Source organism: Lynx canadensis, chromosome B1 (assembly GCF_007474595.2).
Source record: "Lynx canadensis isolate LIC74 chromosome B1, mLynCan4.pri.v2, whole genome shotgun sequence".
NCBI classification, from domain to species: Eukaryota; Metazoa; Chordata; class Mammalia; order Carnivora; family Felidae; genus Lynx; species Lynx canadensis.
The window spans coordinates 55,656,641-55,672,590 of NC_044306.2; the positions used below are offsets into that span (position 1 = coordinate 55,656,641).

At 39.6% G+C, this 15,950-nt stretch overlaps 1 protein-coding gene and 1 long non-coding RNA gene across 2 annotated transcripts in view; both read right to left on the bottom strand.

The window, feature by feature from the left end:
- LOC115512082 overlaps window positions 1-4,522 on the bottom strand; it is an 18,822-nt gene extending 14,300 nt beyond the window's left edge. Inside the window, exon 1 of the long non-coding RNA XR_003968275.1 lies at window positions 4,512-4,522. This is a non-coding gene — a long non-coding RNA (uncharacterized LOC115512082). The remainder of the gene's footprint in view (window positions 1-4,511) is intronic.
- Window positions 1-15,950, bottom strand: part of GALNTL6 (polypeptide N-acetylgalactosaminyltransferase like 6) — a 152,609-nt gene that overhangs the window by 115,526 nt on the left and 21,133 nt on the right. The window lies entirely within an intron of this gene.

Sequence of the window (15,950 nt, forward strand, 5' to 3'; positions counted from 1 at the left end):
TATAAGACAGAAAAAAAATTACATCATCTTATTAAGGTAATGGTTATACAAACAGCACAAAAACCCTAAAAATTGGTGTAGTCAGTATTATATTTGGGATTGGATTTATCAGAAATATTAAGATTCAAAATTCTCTTTTCATCAATTTTTAAATTCTCACAGTGTGCATGGCACTATTATAGGCAAACACATTATGTGATATTGATCTGTAAATTAGCAATGATAATAGTAATACTTTTAACTCCTTTATAAATGAAAGGTTTACTGCAGAAGCCCACTTGTGTTACTAGACTAATTTGACATGTAATTTGACACGATAATTGTTACTAAAACAACAAACTGAAATCCACTATATAGGATAGCCTTACTTTTCCACATGACAGAAAAATCCATTCCTGTTATTGTTAAATAATACTATTTTAGTATTAACCATTTTGGGCTTAAATTAACAGTTGTCCTAATTATTTTACGGGTTTCAGAATTTCAGCACTTATCTGGGAGATTATTCTAAAAAAGCCTATGACTATGTTAGGTGTATATATGTAGAGAACTGATAATAAATTTAAGATTATATTCCTAAGATCTGTTTGTAAATTGGGTTGCTTAGAACCCATGATGTATTTTTCCATAGAATAATTATATTATCAGATTTGATGTTGTTGAAATAACATTATTATATTTTCTAAGGTTCATGTTCCTTTAAAGTTTTGAAGGTTTAAGGTTTGTATTAAATAGGCTTCCAGTTGTTGGCCTGGGAGCACATTGATTATTTATAATAACTTCTTCTCTAGGAAAATGCATTCCAAACTCCAATGGAAGATACCAGAAACATGTGCTCCCCTCCCTGGGTAGCAGCTCCTCCAGCATTGGCACTAGGGGCCAGGGTTCAGTTGAAAGATGAGTTTGAGCATTTATAACTGATAACCCTTTAGATGCGCAATAGATATCCACGGGGGAAGCCACTGTCCAGGTGTTCTGTTTGGTAGAGGACAGAACCTTTCCCCCCATTACCAATGGGGACTTTATTATTATACTTCTGAGGCCAAGAGCCTCTAAGAAGGCTCCCATTGGTCACTATGTCCTGGCCTTCATGCTATTGTATGACCCCCTCCCCCTGAGTGACAGCTAGATTTAGCCACTGAGTTAATGAATAGAATGTGGTAATTGTAATGAATCTCCCTTCTGGGATTTGCTAACACAAAGCCTGTGGCTTCTTTCTTGCATCTTCTCTCTCTCTGGCTCCTTCTAAGGGAAACCACCTGCCATTTTGTGAGAGTAAAGGAACAACATTTTCTCTTCATTTTTTAGTGTACTTAGGAGTAAATATGTAACTGTGGCCTATATTACATTAGAAAGAAAGCAAAAAGGATGTTAACTACACTTATTGTGGTGATCATTTTGCAATATTTATAAACATCAAATTATTATATTGGACACCTGAAACTAGAATGTTATATATCAATTATACCTCAATTTAAAAAAAGAAAGCAAAATGCTCTTTTTAAGAAAATTACTTACAAAATTGTAAAAGACATATTTTCCACTATGGAAAACCTGAAAAGTATAAAAGCAAAATACCAGTTATTCACCATGTCACCTTTTAAAGAGAATTTTTTTTTTTTAACGTTTATTTATTTTTGAGACAGGGAGAGACAGCATGAACAGGGGAGGGTCAGAGAGAGGGAGACACAGAATCTGAAACAGGCTCCAGGCTCTGAGCTGTCAGCACAGAGCCTGATGCGGGGCTCGAACTCACGGACCGCGAGATCATGACCTGAGCCAGAGTCGGCCGCTTAACCGACTGAGCCACCCAGGCGCCCCTAAAGAGAATTGTTTTTAACACTTCAGTGTATTTCCTTCTGATCACTTTTCCAGGTGCTTTTTTGTTTGTTTGTTAAACTAGTTAAGAAGTTATATCATAGATAATTTAAGATGATTTTAAGAATTAACTTTTCATGAAAAGCATTTTTTCCATCTTCAAACTCTTATAAGATGTTTTAAGGGAGATTTAACCTATTTCATCATTTGAATATATCATAATTTACTCACTTATTTCCCTATTTGTGGACATTAAGATTGTTCCAAAATTTGCACTTTTAAAAGCGTATTTGCTTATGTGTACATTTTCCTTAGGATGGCACTTGTATTGCTGAGTGAAAGAATATGACCATTTTGAAAACTTGTAGTTATTATTTCCAAATTACTTCCAAAAATGATTGAAACATTACACAAATTTATATGCTAACAGGTAATATATGAATTTGCCTGCCTCCATTGTACTGAAAATTAACATAAAAACAAACGCTTTGCTAATTTGATGGTCAAAAAAACCACTCCGTTTTCACAAATCATTTTTTAATAGTTCAGAGGTTTACTTTAGTCCACAGATGGTTTTTATGAACGAGGTTTTATAACTACAAATAGTAGCAGGCAGTGAAGAGACATCAAACCAGAAGCTAGTGAAATTATTATTCACTAAATTATTACCACTCAACAATTTTTGAAGGCAGAATTTAATTATATATTACTGCTAACAATGCTCCTATTCAAAGGTACTCATGGCAGGTTACTTTGTCTCATCTTGCAAATTCCAAATTGCTACTCTTATCTGGAAACTCACCTCCTCCTCAGCCCTCCCGCCCACAGTCCAATGTATTTCCAAGGGTGGTTGGGGACCTCTGTGCGCCAGAATAGCACACAATGTTCCCTGAATGTAATTGAGATCTATTAGATTAATATCTCTAGGTCCTGGAAATCTGATTTAAAAAAACAAAACAAAACAATAGACTCTTATGTGCCTGTGAATAAGGTGAATTTTATTTTTACTGTATCTTTGCTTTAAATTTTACTTCTATGAGTTGCGGACATTTTTTTTCTTTGTTTTGCTTTTATGCAAAACTTGTAACTCTTCCCAGAGGTTAATAAGTCTCTGGTGAATCTAATTATAAACTGGCAATAAAGAGCTGTCTCTGAAATGCTTGCATAAATGACCTGTGGTAACTGCGGAGGGAACACTGCCACATTTGGGATCTTTTTAATTTAAATAGTGTTTGGTAAATCAACTCCTCATTGAAAAGAATGTTAATTCTGATACCCAGACACCCACACAGTCACCATTTTGCCTGACAAAGAGAAGAGACCTTCTCATTTTAGACATTTTAAGGAAGCACATTTAGCATAACCTAGAAAAAATTAATTTTAACTCAAAAAACCCTCCGAGCACTTGATATTTCATTAAAATGCAACGCAGAGGCTGAAAAATACATTAGCTTTCAAAGAAGATTTGAGCTGGAGTTCTAGCTGAGCCACTGGCGAGGAATGACTATCTCTGTGCCTCAGTGTTTCCTCTGTGAAACGGGGATATTGACAATTGTCATAGAGCTTCACAAGGTTGTCGTAAAGATCAAATACAATAACGTGGGTGAATACGATTTGAGCCTCAGCTTTTGCAATGCTTGGTGGACCTGCTGCCTTTCTTTGTCTTCCCACCATGGACATTGTTCCTCTGCCTGGCTTAGTGTGCCTGGTATGAATGAACCAAGAGCTTATTTCGTAGAGCTTAAACCATCTCTTTTCTTCCCACGTCTCTTACAAATCAGGCCATCAACCATTATTTTTAAATGGCTGTTGAATTGCATCATTAGGAGTTTCTTTAAGGAGATTTGTCATTCCTTTTGTGAGGCATTCCACGATTTTTATTCTTCTGGAGTTTTTGAAAAGCAGGGCTCCTGTCACTGTGGTTTCTTTGTTTTAACTCTCCAGAGAAACGTAAATGACTGCAATTTTCACAACACCAGATCGTGGAAGAGAGCGTTGGATGAGTGAACCTGACTTTCACAGAAAGTAAAGTAAACATTTTATGGCTCTCGGCATTTACAGCTTTTCTTTCCCTCAGCACGGGAGGCTGTCAGCTGTCATGTTGAAAGCAGAGTAAATGGACAATGAAGCAACATTCTGCAAGGTTTGCACATGTTCATTACGGGTTGTTCATGGAAGGTCTTACAGCAGCCATTACCCAAGCCGCTTTCAAGTACGCAGCGGTGGCTGGGATTTCGCACTGCAGAAAAGGGCAGTCTGGCAAGAGGCAGAATGGAAGTAAAGGGAGTGGGAAGTGAGATAGGGCAGAAATGTTGGCCTATAATCAAGAACCTCCATTAAGAATGGCAGTTTTTTTTTTTTTTTTTCCTGGACCTTAACCTGCCCTTGGAGGGGAAAAAAGTAATAAAGCAAAAATGAAGTGCCCTTGAGGGGGATAAGGGGCGGAGGAGGGGGTGTCAGCCACAGTGGACCTTTGACAAGAATCTCAGTCATTTATATTTGAACCCATTCCCAGAGGGTGAGCTCGCCTTTCACTGCTGGGAACAATTGTCAGGCAGCAAATAATAGAGACAAAGAGTGAGTGCATTTCCCGAGTCAAGGAGCCAAGGAGTGAGCCTCGCAGAAGTCCTTATTCTCTGTCCTGTTTGTTCCTGTTGCCAAAAAGCTGGCATTTCCTTACTCTGCATTCACACTCTTCTCCCCTCTCAGCTCTTTGGTTACAGTAAACACGATTCAGAGGGTTTTTGTTTGTTTGTTTGTTTGCTTTTTTGTTTTTTTTTTTTTGTTGTTGTTGTTTTTTTTACCTTTTATGGTCAGGAGTAATGTATAACCCCGTATCTCCGAGGTGACAAATGCATGTATTTCCACCTCCACAAAAAAAGGGACAAAAAGGAAAACTTCTTACTCTCCCTCCCAAAGCTCCCCAGTCTCTTACCTTAGCCACAGGAGAGACTGCTGCTCTCAGAATTGAATTGGTTTTTCATGGGCCAAAGGCCTCAGTGGTCTTTTAGAAATGAAATTTGTGTTCAAAGAGCAGATTACCACATCATATTATTATACGTGTGAACTGGGATTTCCTGGAATTTTCATCAATACACTAAATATAGAGTCAAATATATAATGTGGTTCATTCATAGTTCTTGGACTTGAAAATGAAGACTATGAAGGGCAGAAGCCCTTGCATACCATCGAGGGTGGGTATCTAAAAGAATACCTGGAGAACTGTTTAAGTAACCTAGGTTTATGAAGGAAAGTTCTAGATCACGGCTATGGTGAAAGCTGTGCTAGTGGACAGAGGCATCAGGGGCTCCTCTGCATTTCTGGGATGTCTGGAGACGAAGATGGTGTAATTAAAAATGATGATTACATATAATTCATAGTTCATGGATTAGGTATAATTTAGATAAATCTTAGCATCTAGGTGAACTTTGAGATCATTTCTTTAGGAGAGAGAAATATAGATTTGAGAATATTTCTGCTACCTGTGAGCTCTGACTTTGGGTAAGTCACTTATGGTCACAAATTGCTGCTTACTTTGTGGTAAAAGGAGAATATAACCAAGCCTGGCCTAATTTACCGAAATACTATCACAATAATTTGATTCTATAAAGAGTCTACAGCAGTGCTCCATGTGGTAGGGGTTCACAAACGGTAGGCGGTATTTATTATTAAAAAGTGCTTTCAACATTTAATTCTACTGTACTTACTAACGACGCTATGAAATTATTAAGATGCTGGAGAATTAGAGAAAAAGTTTAAGATACCAGTTAAGAGACTACACTTTGGAGCTGTACTGGTTGGGAGTCATTTAGTAGCTGTGTGACCTTGAGGAAAATATTTGACTGTTGTCATTCCCTTTACTCATCAGCTGAAATGGATTAATAATACGACTCACTTATTGAGTCACTGTGAGGATTAAATGAGCTGATACATATAGAACCTTTGAAACTGTGCCCTGCACAGGGTAAATCTTAGGTCGGTTTTTGCTTTTTTATTATCAATGTTATTATTTCTCTGTTTGAGGCCGTATATTCCTTAAGGTCATGTTCTAATGCAAGAAAGCAAGGGCCATACTTCATTTAAAAAAATGTGTTCAATGAGTGTTGCCACTTGGGTTCTCCCAGAAGCATATTTGGGCAGTGTAAGTTTTTAGCAAGTGTCTTTAGAATAAACCCCATGGAAGGGGCAGGAAGGAAGCAGGATTGAGCAGAGAGAGAACTGGGCTGCAGGCACAGTTGAAGGATAGCTGACTCCACAGAGAGCAGGGTGTTGGGCTGTGATACTGTGATTTATTATAACAAATAAATATAAATATATATTTGGTCTTTAACCTTGTTCCTGGCTCACAGCTCCCCAGACTCTTGGAATTTCCTGAGTAGAGAGTGATAAAAGTATCTCTTGTTACCTCAATGAGGCAACTTTTGGAAAGCACCTAAGAATGGGGGCTGGTTGACAATGGACGCAACTTCCAGGATTGGAACTTTTAGTCTCAATCTCTGACCCCTGGGGAGGGGAGAGAGCATGGGGCTGGAGGTCGAATCAACTGCCAATGGCAATGATTTAATCAGTCATGCCTATGTAATGAAGCCTCCATAAAAATTCAAAAGGACAGGGATGGAAGAACTGCTGAGCGTTGGTGAACTTGTAGAGATCTGGGGATAAGCGGCATTCCTGAAGAGGGCATGGAAGCTCTATGCTCCTTCCCCATACCTTACCATGCTGTTTCCATCTGGCTGTTCCTTAGTTATATCCTTTTATAATAAACCAGTGATCTAGTATGTAACATGTTTCTCTGTTACATACACGTTTCTCTGTGACTCACTCTAGCAAGTTAATCGGACCCAACAAGAATTTACCATGGGAACCCCTGATTTATAGCTAATCTGTTAGAAGTACAGGTAACAGCCTGGACCTCCTAAGGGAGGTCACAGGGAGCTCCAATCTATAGCCAGTTGCTCAGAAGCACTGGGAGCAACCTGGTCTTATGACTGGAGTCTGAAGTGGGGAGGCAGGAGGGCAGTCTTGTAGCAGTGAGGCCTTAGCCTGTGAAATTTGACGCTATCCTTGGGTAGAGAGTGCCAGCTTGAGTTGAATTCTTGGACACCCTGCTGGTGTCTGGGAATTGTTTATTGGAGGTGTGGGGACCCTTCCCAACACACACTGTAAATTGAGTCTCAGAACAACCATTTATGGGAATAAATGGTCTCATCTCAGCCAGTCATTGGATGTGGGCCTCCCTAGAGAGGACCTGATTTGGGCAATCCCTGAAGGGAACCAGAGCTGAGGGGATATCTGCTTACAGACCTCCTGACAGATGGAGCAGCAAGTCCTTTCTTAAAGGGGGAGGTAGGCAGCACATATTTTTGGCTTTCACAGAAATACTGACTTGCCAGGCACTGAGACAATTATATTTCAGTGTTTGAAAACATCTGTATTTCTGTATAGTCTGCAATTCTGTACAAATGGTACTTTTCCATTCACTGATCTATTCAATAGCCTCTAAGCTGCCAGAGGGCAGGTACTGTGTTTTAATTATTCATGTTCCAAGTATACAAAACAGTGTTCTGTGCACAGTAGCTGCTAAATAAATGTTATTACACAAATAAGCAAGTGAGTGGATGAATGGTGAGAGCATAAATCAAGATTCAGAGTGAGGATTGTCAGATCATAGAAAAGAATGATACAGATTAGCTTACCTCACATGAGAACCATTGGATGGTGTGGGACAGTTGGGGCAGGGGAAGATATAAGCTCATAAGCCTTGATGCCTGAAAATAAGGGCTTCAAATGGATTCAATCACTGGATTTAAAGCTAAGCTTGAAGATGAGTATGAACTCCGTGTGTTGAGACTTTCCATATGATGACCATCGGATGAAGGGGACAGTACTTTAAAATAGTCCATAAAAAATTTTGGAATAAAATACATTATTAACCGTACTTTCACCCCTTCAGAAATGGGGGCATTTTAGAAAACAAACAGAAATACTGGCCCTGATGTTTTTTAGATTTATTTCATAGGTTGTTTGTGTAGCTTGCTTACTGAGGATATGTTTATTTTTAGTGCTGAGAATATTAAAAAATCTGAAGGTATGTTGAAGCATTTGCCTCTGATTCTGGCACTTGAATTAGACTAATACCTACGAAGGATAAGACAGCTGGTCTTCAGAAATTTGACTGTAAGTATTGTGTCTTTTTTTTTTAATCCTGAAAATTGCTAATGTTCACATAAAAAGAATATTTATTTTTTAGGTCTCATCCCCAAAGACCTTCTTCTACATGTGAAGAAGTTTTCTTTTCTGTTTCATAATAGAGAATAGTAGCTTTTCTCTGGTTACAAGTTTTAAATTTTCTAATGTTTAGACCATTCTCTGTGCCTCAAAGGTCATTCAACATTTTGAAATAGGTATTGTGTTTTCAGGATTAGCTAAGCATGCTAAAACTTCCATTTGATGCATTGATTGTATCTCCTATAAGGACTGGATGTATATCAATTCTGTGGTCTAGAAATCACTTCAATAATAATGCAAATCCAGGCGACTGGATGGGTCAGTCAGTTAAGCGTCCGACTTTGGCTCAGGTCATAATCTCACGGTTTGCGGGTTTGAGCCCCGCGTGGGGCTCTGTGCTGACAGCTCAGAGCCTGGAGCCTGCTACCAATTCTGTGTCTGCCTTTCTCTCTCTGCCTTTCCCCTGCTTGTGCTCTTTCTCTCTCTCTCTCTCAAAAATAAATAGACACTTTTTTTAAAGTTTAAAAAATAAAAAAAATAATAATGCAAATCTATCAGAACACAGCATCTTAAAAAAATTGGACTGAGACAGTTTTTCAAAATTAAATTTTGAATAATACCTCAGGTATCAAATACACACACACACACACACACACACACACACACAACACTTCGCCGTCTTCCTTCCTGTATGTTCCTATGACTCGACAATGGCTATAGTTTAATCAAAACTCTTAAGAACATAAGAGAATTACTTTTGAAGCTCTTCAGGCTCTTAGCAGAAGGTCACAGTGATTATCAGACACTACAGGCATAGTATCTTAGAATTCTATGCTGTCACTAGCATAACATAAGTTAATATTGTCTGAGAATTAGATTAGCAACTTCAAGTAGTCTCTGATTCTTCAATATTTACATCCTTCATGAAATCTCAGGCATAATCACTCTGGCCATGACTGTGAGACAGCTGCTATGTCTCAGCTCAGCCTGTGACCTTGGATTGCTTCCCATAGGGTGTCTGTTGCAGACTTTCCACCTCAGTGCATTCACACCTTGTTATCAAAGCAAAAATAAACTTTAATTTGTAATATTCTCTCTATTATGAACTATCTGGCCAATCTGCAATAACTACCTCAAAAAGCCAGTTGGTCGTTTTTAGCATGTATAGTGAAACAGGCTCTAAATTAGTTAAGTTTTCCTCCATCAATTGACAGAGTCTCTTGTTGGGTAATCTAATTTCACAGTCTTCCTGTGTCCCGCTCCCCGCCCCCCCCCACCCCCGACTTATTCCTTTTGGTGTTGAATCGACATGATTTTCTATAAATTTCTATAAATCCCAAATTTAATGAGTACTTCTTATTATAATTAGGCTGACAAAGAGTAGTTTTCAAAAGTATAAACAGGCTTTTAATAGAGCCTTTGGTGACTATAGGAGTTATTTATATACATCAGAAGAAAGCATTATGAGTAGGAAGGAATGAGATATGAGAAAAAGCCAGTGATTTCTAAACTGTTGTGTTTGATTTTTGTATTTGAAGCTGCCTCTCTTCTCAGAAAATTAAACTTTTATTTATTTTTTATTTCATTGTTATTATTATTATTATTATTTTGTTAAGTAATCTCTATTCACAGCTTGTGGCTTGAACTCACCATCCTGAGATCAAGAGCCGCATGCTCTACTGACTAAACCAGCCAGGCACCCCAGAAAATTACATTTTTAAAAATTCTATTTTATTCTCCTTACAAACCAAGACTTTGGCTGCAAACAAAAGAAACTTAAATAGACAGCAATTTTGTTAGAAGGATCTCAGGTGGAGGAAACAGGTGAAAAACAAGAGTGCAGTTGTGGCCAACACCCAACTCCCTGACAGGAACAGCCACACAGGACAGTGACCATGAGCACATTCCCATGGTCACAGCACTATGTGCTAGACGCTGCCCACCTGGACACCTGCTGCCATGTTGCTGGGCTCCTGACTTCACTGCTACTGGGAATAATCTTCGTCTCTGAGCCCATCATCCATTCTTTCAAGATGCAAAAAATGTGATTGAGCTCAACTGGATCACCAGTACAGCATGGGAAGTGGGAGGAGAGGAAGCAGAGCCTAGGGCTTGCCTACACTGCCCCCAGTGGCCCCCTGCTCCCCACCTTGAGATTTCCAAACATAGGAGGTGTGTTTCCATGCTGTGCAAATACATCCTGGCAAATGTCTACTAGATCGAGTTCCCGTTTTAGAGGCGTTCCTTTCAGTAGTAGATACAGAATAAGAACAATAAAGTGCAGAGTGCCCTGAGATACATTAGCCTTGCACTCAATTCTGGTGTCAACAATGGCCCTTAGAATCCATTTAAAACTACAGTATCAAGAAGAGTGTTGACAACGGTAATAGCTCTAGAAGGGAATACACTCAGTGGTTCTTATTATCTTGAGTTAAAAAACCCCATGAAAATAGTTTTTCAGTTCTTCAAGTTTGATGATTCAATCAGTGGATTGTCCTTTCCTCATTTCTATTTCTCTAGCTGACTTTAATCCAGCAATTTTCTGCTTAGGATCACCTTTGTCATAGGGAGTTGAATTAGAACAGGAAGAGTTAAGTTTCACATTGAGTGAATGTTTCTCCTTATTGTTGGCAGTGTGGGCAAAAATCTGGGGCCCAAGTTGAAAGTGTGGCTTTATGTTTTTTTTTTCTTATTTTGCTCTAATCTTTAATAGATTTACCACCCAACAAATATTTATGAAATGCCTTCTCTGCGCATGCAGGGAAATATCCTGTGAGGTTTTTCTTTTCCATCTAGTGATCCTTATTGTCATATTTATTCACTTGCTTTTCCTCTCTTTTTCATAATATCTTTTTTACTTTGGTATTTTGGGTAAAACACTATAAATACAAAAATAACTGTCAGTAATCAAAGTCATGAATGACATGGAAAAGACATCAATTTATGATCTGCTATAAATTCAAAGCATTTAGTTTGGCAACATGGGGACATAGAGATGATACAAATGTGATCCTGAAGCAGAAATGTTTTGAGGTTTAAAGGAACTTGAAACAATTCATTAAACTATTGCCAAAAACAAAAATGAGAAAGGTAGGAACCCCAAGCCTACCTACCTCCCAATTGTGCATAAAGTTGGTCAGGCTGCACCCCTTGTAATTATCTTGCAGATTGCTTTTGGCATTTGCACCCTAGATAATAGAGCCATTGTAAGATTTTATATTCTTCCTATGAAAATCAAACGTAGGATAGATTAGAGGGTTTTTTTTTTTTTTCATGTTTTGATGATTGGTAAAAGTCTTTTTCACAAGGGTAACTTTCCCTAAGTAAAGTAATCAAGGCACATGATTTGCTAATTGATGCACAGGGAAGTGCTTTAATGAATTATTGAAGCATTTGGCTCAGGTGTTGTCTCTCAGGGACAGAATACAGAATTACCGCTTAGCAATTAGACCGTCAATGTTCCTTACCCAGTTGACCATAATTAAAATAATTTTATTCTTGGTTTGATACTGGGAATTAAAACTCACACCTCAGTTACCTGGTAAAAGGGTTTCAAGGTTAATGGCATGAGACATGAGGGTTTTAAAAATGCCAACCCATGTTCTTCCTCTGAATATAGAATTCCTCAATCATTCATGTCTGATTAAAATTGTATTTGACTAATTGATAATGACTTTTCAATTAGGTAAAAGCATATTTTATTTAGAAATTACACTTATTTACATTGATTTCTCTCCTCTTCAGGATGTCTGGGCTTCTGTATCCAATTTGATCTAACTGCCACAACTCCTAGGAAGCAAGGGTAACTGACAGTCATTCCCCAAACACAGGCTGATATAATCAGGCTTTGGAGAGGGCACAGCATGAAGTCAGAGTTTTATTTTGGAAGACTACTTAGGAAACTTCCCCAGTCCCCACAAGAATATCCACTGAGGAGTTTCACTGAGTGTGAACAGGGAAATGGAAACTGACAGCTTGTGAGATCATGCTCTTTTCTGGTTGTGGTCATCACAAGAATTTCTCCAGGTGAGGAAAGATTTATCACAAGCAACATTCATTCCAACAATTTCCCTTTTCTGTCCATCATTGGAGAAGTACTGAAGGGCTGTGAAGCACCAAAGTGGGGGCAGCCTCCTACTGTCTACCTGGTAACCAGGAGCTGGAATAGAGATCCTCTCCAGTTCTTCTGGGGGCTGGAGGAGGGAGACAGTTGTTTCTGCCCTTGGTCTTGCCAGGCAGGAGAGGTGACCCTACTACTCCTGAGGGAACAGTGGCCGCAACTGCCAAGGCCTCATTACCAGGTAGAGTTGACTCACCATTAGCCTAGCTGAGCTTTGGGGTGTCAAGAGAGCATAGCTGGTCCCCTGAGGTCCTAAGCTTCCTCAGGGAACGAGGTGATTTCTGTGGATGTCATATATTCATGGAATCATACATTCATGGAGACAAGTCTATGAAGGGAAGTCACGATCAGTTCTGTCTACTTGATCTCTAATTTCTCTCTTACGCTCATTTGTCCATTTCTAGCGCCACAGACATAATTTTGTGTCTCATTACACTCTTGACCAATCTAAGTACCTTCAGTTTGTTTCCACTCCAAATATCCTGGAGTCTCTACCCTGTTGCCAGAGTTATTTTCCTAAAAATACAGATAGGACCATGTAGTCTGCTGCTCAAAAACCTCCTATGTGTTTTATTTAAAGAATAAAATCTAAAGTTTTAAGATTAGATTTATACATACCATAGGTGGACTCTACACTATGATTTTGGTTTTAACACTGACAACAACTCCCCATGGAGATAACACTGGGGTCTAGCTGGGTAATTCATCTTTGCCTGGACCTATCTCCATGGCTCTACTCATGATATTGCCTACAGCTGGACCGGCTTCATCTTTTCCATCCACCTTTTCAAGATCCCTTAGTCCCTCAAGGTCCAAATCAAGCATCAAGATTCCCCAGCTGGAGTTTCTAGCACCAGGTTATGTGAAGTAGCTGTCGTCACATATTATTTTGTGAGTAATCAATCTTTCTCCCACATGCTCAGTCTGCTATAATTCCTTTACCAAGAGAAAACCCTTTCACTACATAATTAAAGATGAAATGCAGCACAGACAGCTTATCGATCAGTGCGAACTTGGTGTGAACAATCAGGAAACTGCTTTATTTACTCTCCCATCACTGCTTTCAAGCACGTTTTGCCAGGTCATCATCCTGTCTGTGACATCTTGAGCAGGTCCCAGATCTTTGGCTCTAGGAGAATTCAAGCAGAAGAGCAGTTTCTTCTTCAGGTACACATACACACACATAAAATCTCATTCAATCAGATGTAAAAGCTTTAATTTTTCACCCAATTCAAAGCTCCTCCTTTCTTCCCCCTCAAAACACATCTCATTGGTGGTTCTGGAACAAGCCATGAAGAAGGTAGAGAGCATTATCTTTTCATTCTCCTTGTTTTACCTTCTCTCTTCACTTTGCTTCTGGCTTTTCCAGGTTGGACAAGGAGCGATCAGAGGAAAAAGGCCAATGGCCCCGGCCGGCTGGTACTTGGTTTGTTGTTGGGTGTCTTCTGTCATGGTAGATGCCCAAACACTGGCCCTCCCTGAGGTGCACATGCATGTTTGTGTGCGTGTGTGTTCATGCGTGTGTGCCTGTAGGGGGGTGTTACCCACTCAGACAAGTGTGCTCTTGTGATACCAGGCTGATCTCTTGGGACCACCTCTCTTAACTCCTGCTTTGGAAGTGCAACCCATCTCTTTCTTTTCTGGGCAGGCAGTTCCCCTGGATAGTGTGGTTCAAAGGAATTTCAAGCCTGGTTCTTTACCTACTTGACCTATGGGAAATCTCCTTATCCTTGTCCTGACAAATGGCAGAAGTAGCCAAAGCACAGGCCTCTCCTTCGCTTGTCCATTCGTATCATGCTGTCATGGGCAGCTCCCTCTGCACTCCAGCCATTACACTGCTCCACACAAGACCAGACACCAGTCTGTCTTTACCTGTGCCTCTGTGCTTCCGGGCTGGCTGACGCTCTCTTGGAAACACTTTTACTCTCCAATCCAGAGGTAACCCAGAATGGACAGATGCTTTTCTATAACCCAGCAGGATCTAAATGGAGGGTAATTCCTCTCCTCAATGTCTTCAAGGGCTTCCCTGGGGTCCTTTTCTTTTAAATTGGGGGCTGGAAGAGCAGACTCCTCCCCTTTCTCATAGATATTTAGCATCTCTCTGTAGCAAGAACAAGTTTTTGTTATCCACTGATAATAAAAAAAAACCTCCAGTTTTGAAGCCTTAACTCTAATTCCAAGATATCGGGAAAAGTTCTTTTTGATATTCTGTTACTACTGAATGGGGATGAGTATTAGAGATTTTCCTCAGGGCAGAGAATGATGACCTACAGTCACACTAGTTGTAAATGATGGTACCTGCTCAACTCAGTCCTTCTTACCAACCTTGATGGGGCTCAAGTGTGAGGGAAAGAGGAGCCAGGGGATGAAAGCCAGGACGAAGGGTGCTGTCTAAAGTGATTCTCAGGTTACGACGGCAGATTTCATCAACTCTGGCATCCTTAGCCTATCCTGTCTGGAACACAAATGGGTGACAAGAAAAGATGCCTTCTTGAGTTTCTCTTCAACTTACTGGTTCTCTGGTATCTACTGACAGCAGTATCTTTGAATGACAAATGGTTATAATTTCTCCCTTACATCACAATTTTCCCACAGACTATGAACCTAAGAAATCCAGATATGAAGAAGAGAAAATATCGGGCATTTTAATAAAAAAAAATGACCTATTGACAAACCTGTACACAATATCCAGCTTAGAGTCTGATTATCCAGGCATAACATATATTTGTCATTGTATCTGCCCACAAGCACATCCCAGGCCTAATGGGTAACACCCCAACACACACACACACACACACACACACACGTGGCTCTATGGGGCTGCCAATCCACCCTGGCGGCAATGATTGGGGCAGAGCAACCATGATTCAGGCTAGGACGAGTCAAGTCTTTTGTAAGGTGGTGAGACAAATACTATCTATGGCCACCTTTCTCTGCTGTCTGGTGGCCTGGGAAAATGGAGCCACACAGATGAGAGAAGCTGAGACCAGAGACAGAAGTGAGTCCAGATGGTGTTTAAGGCCCAGGTCCAGCCATTGTAGAAGTGAGGTCCTTGTCCTTCCTACAACTGGGTTATGTGAGTCCATGGAGTCCCCTTTCTACTGAGGCTGGCCTGAGCTGAGTTTTGCTTACTTGGAATAGAAAGGTCCTGAAGTAAGCACACAGGATGCCAAGATGGTTAGAAGGTGACTTTGGGTGCAGCCCATTTTCCTCTTTTCCTGGTTTTGAGTGACACATTTCACATCAGATTCTCCGGCTTTCCCTTTAGAACATTTGTTAAATAGCATTTCGGATGAATGAAAAAAAGCTTAGAGTTACAAGTTCTTGATTTTGCTTCTGCTTCAATATCTTGTTGACCATGTGACTTCGAGCAGGACATTAGTTACCTGTTTCCTCTTGTGTAAAGTGGATATTATAATACACATGAAATTACTTTGTAACCTGTAAATGCCAGACAAATGTAAGGCACCGTTATTAATAATATCAATTGTATTTTGAATATTATTTGGAATAACGTTATGGCATTTCCTTTGGCAGTATCTGAATAAAAACACATTGGCATCCTTGAGAAAATACCTATGGAAACATGCATATCCTCTCTATGCCTCCAGATGTGCTCAGGAAGATTCGTTTGGATGACCAAGCATCCACGTTCTAGAAAGTAAAAGGTTCCTTTAGAGATGCATATTTTAGTCTGAATTAATTTAAACAACAAAAAAAGTAACATCAAATACCCTGGTTAGTGTTATCTTATTAAAGGAATGGAAATTTTCATGGACGAGGA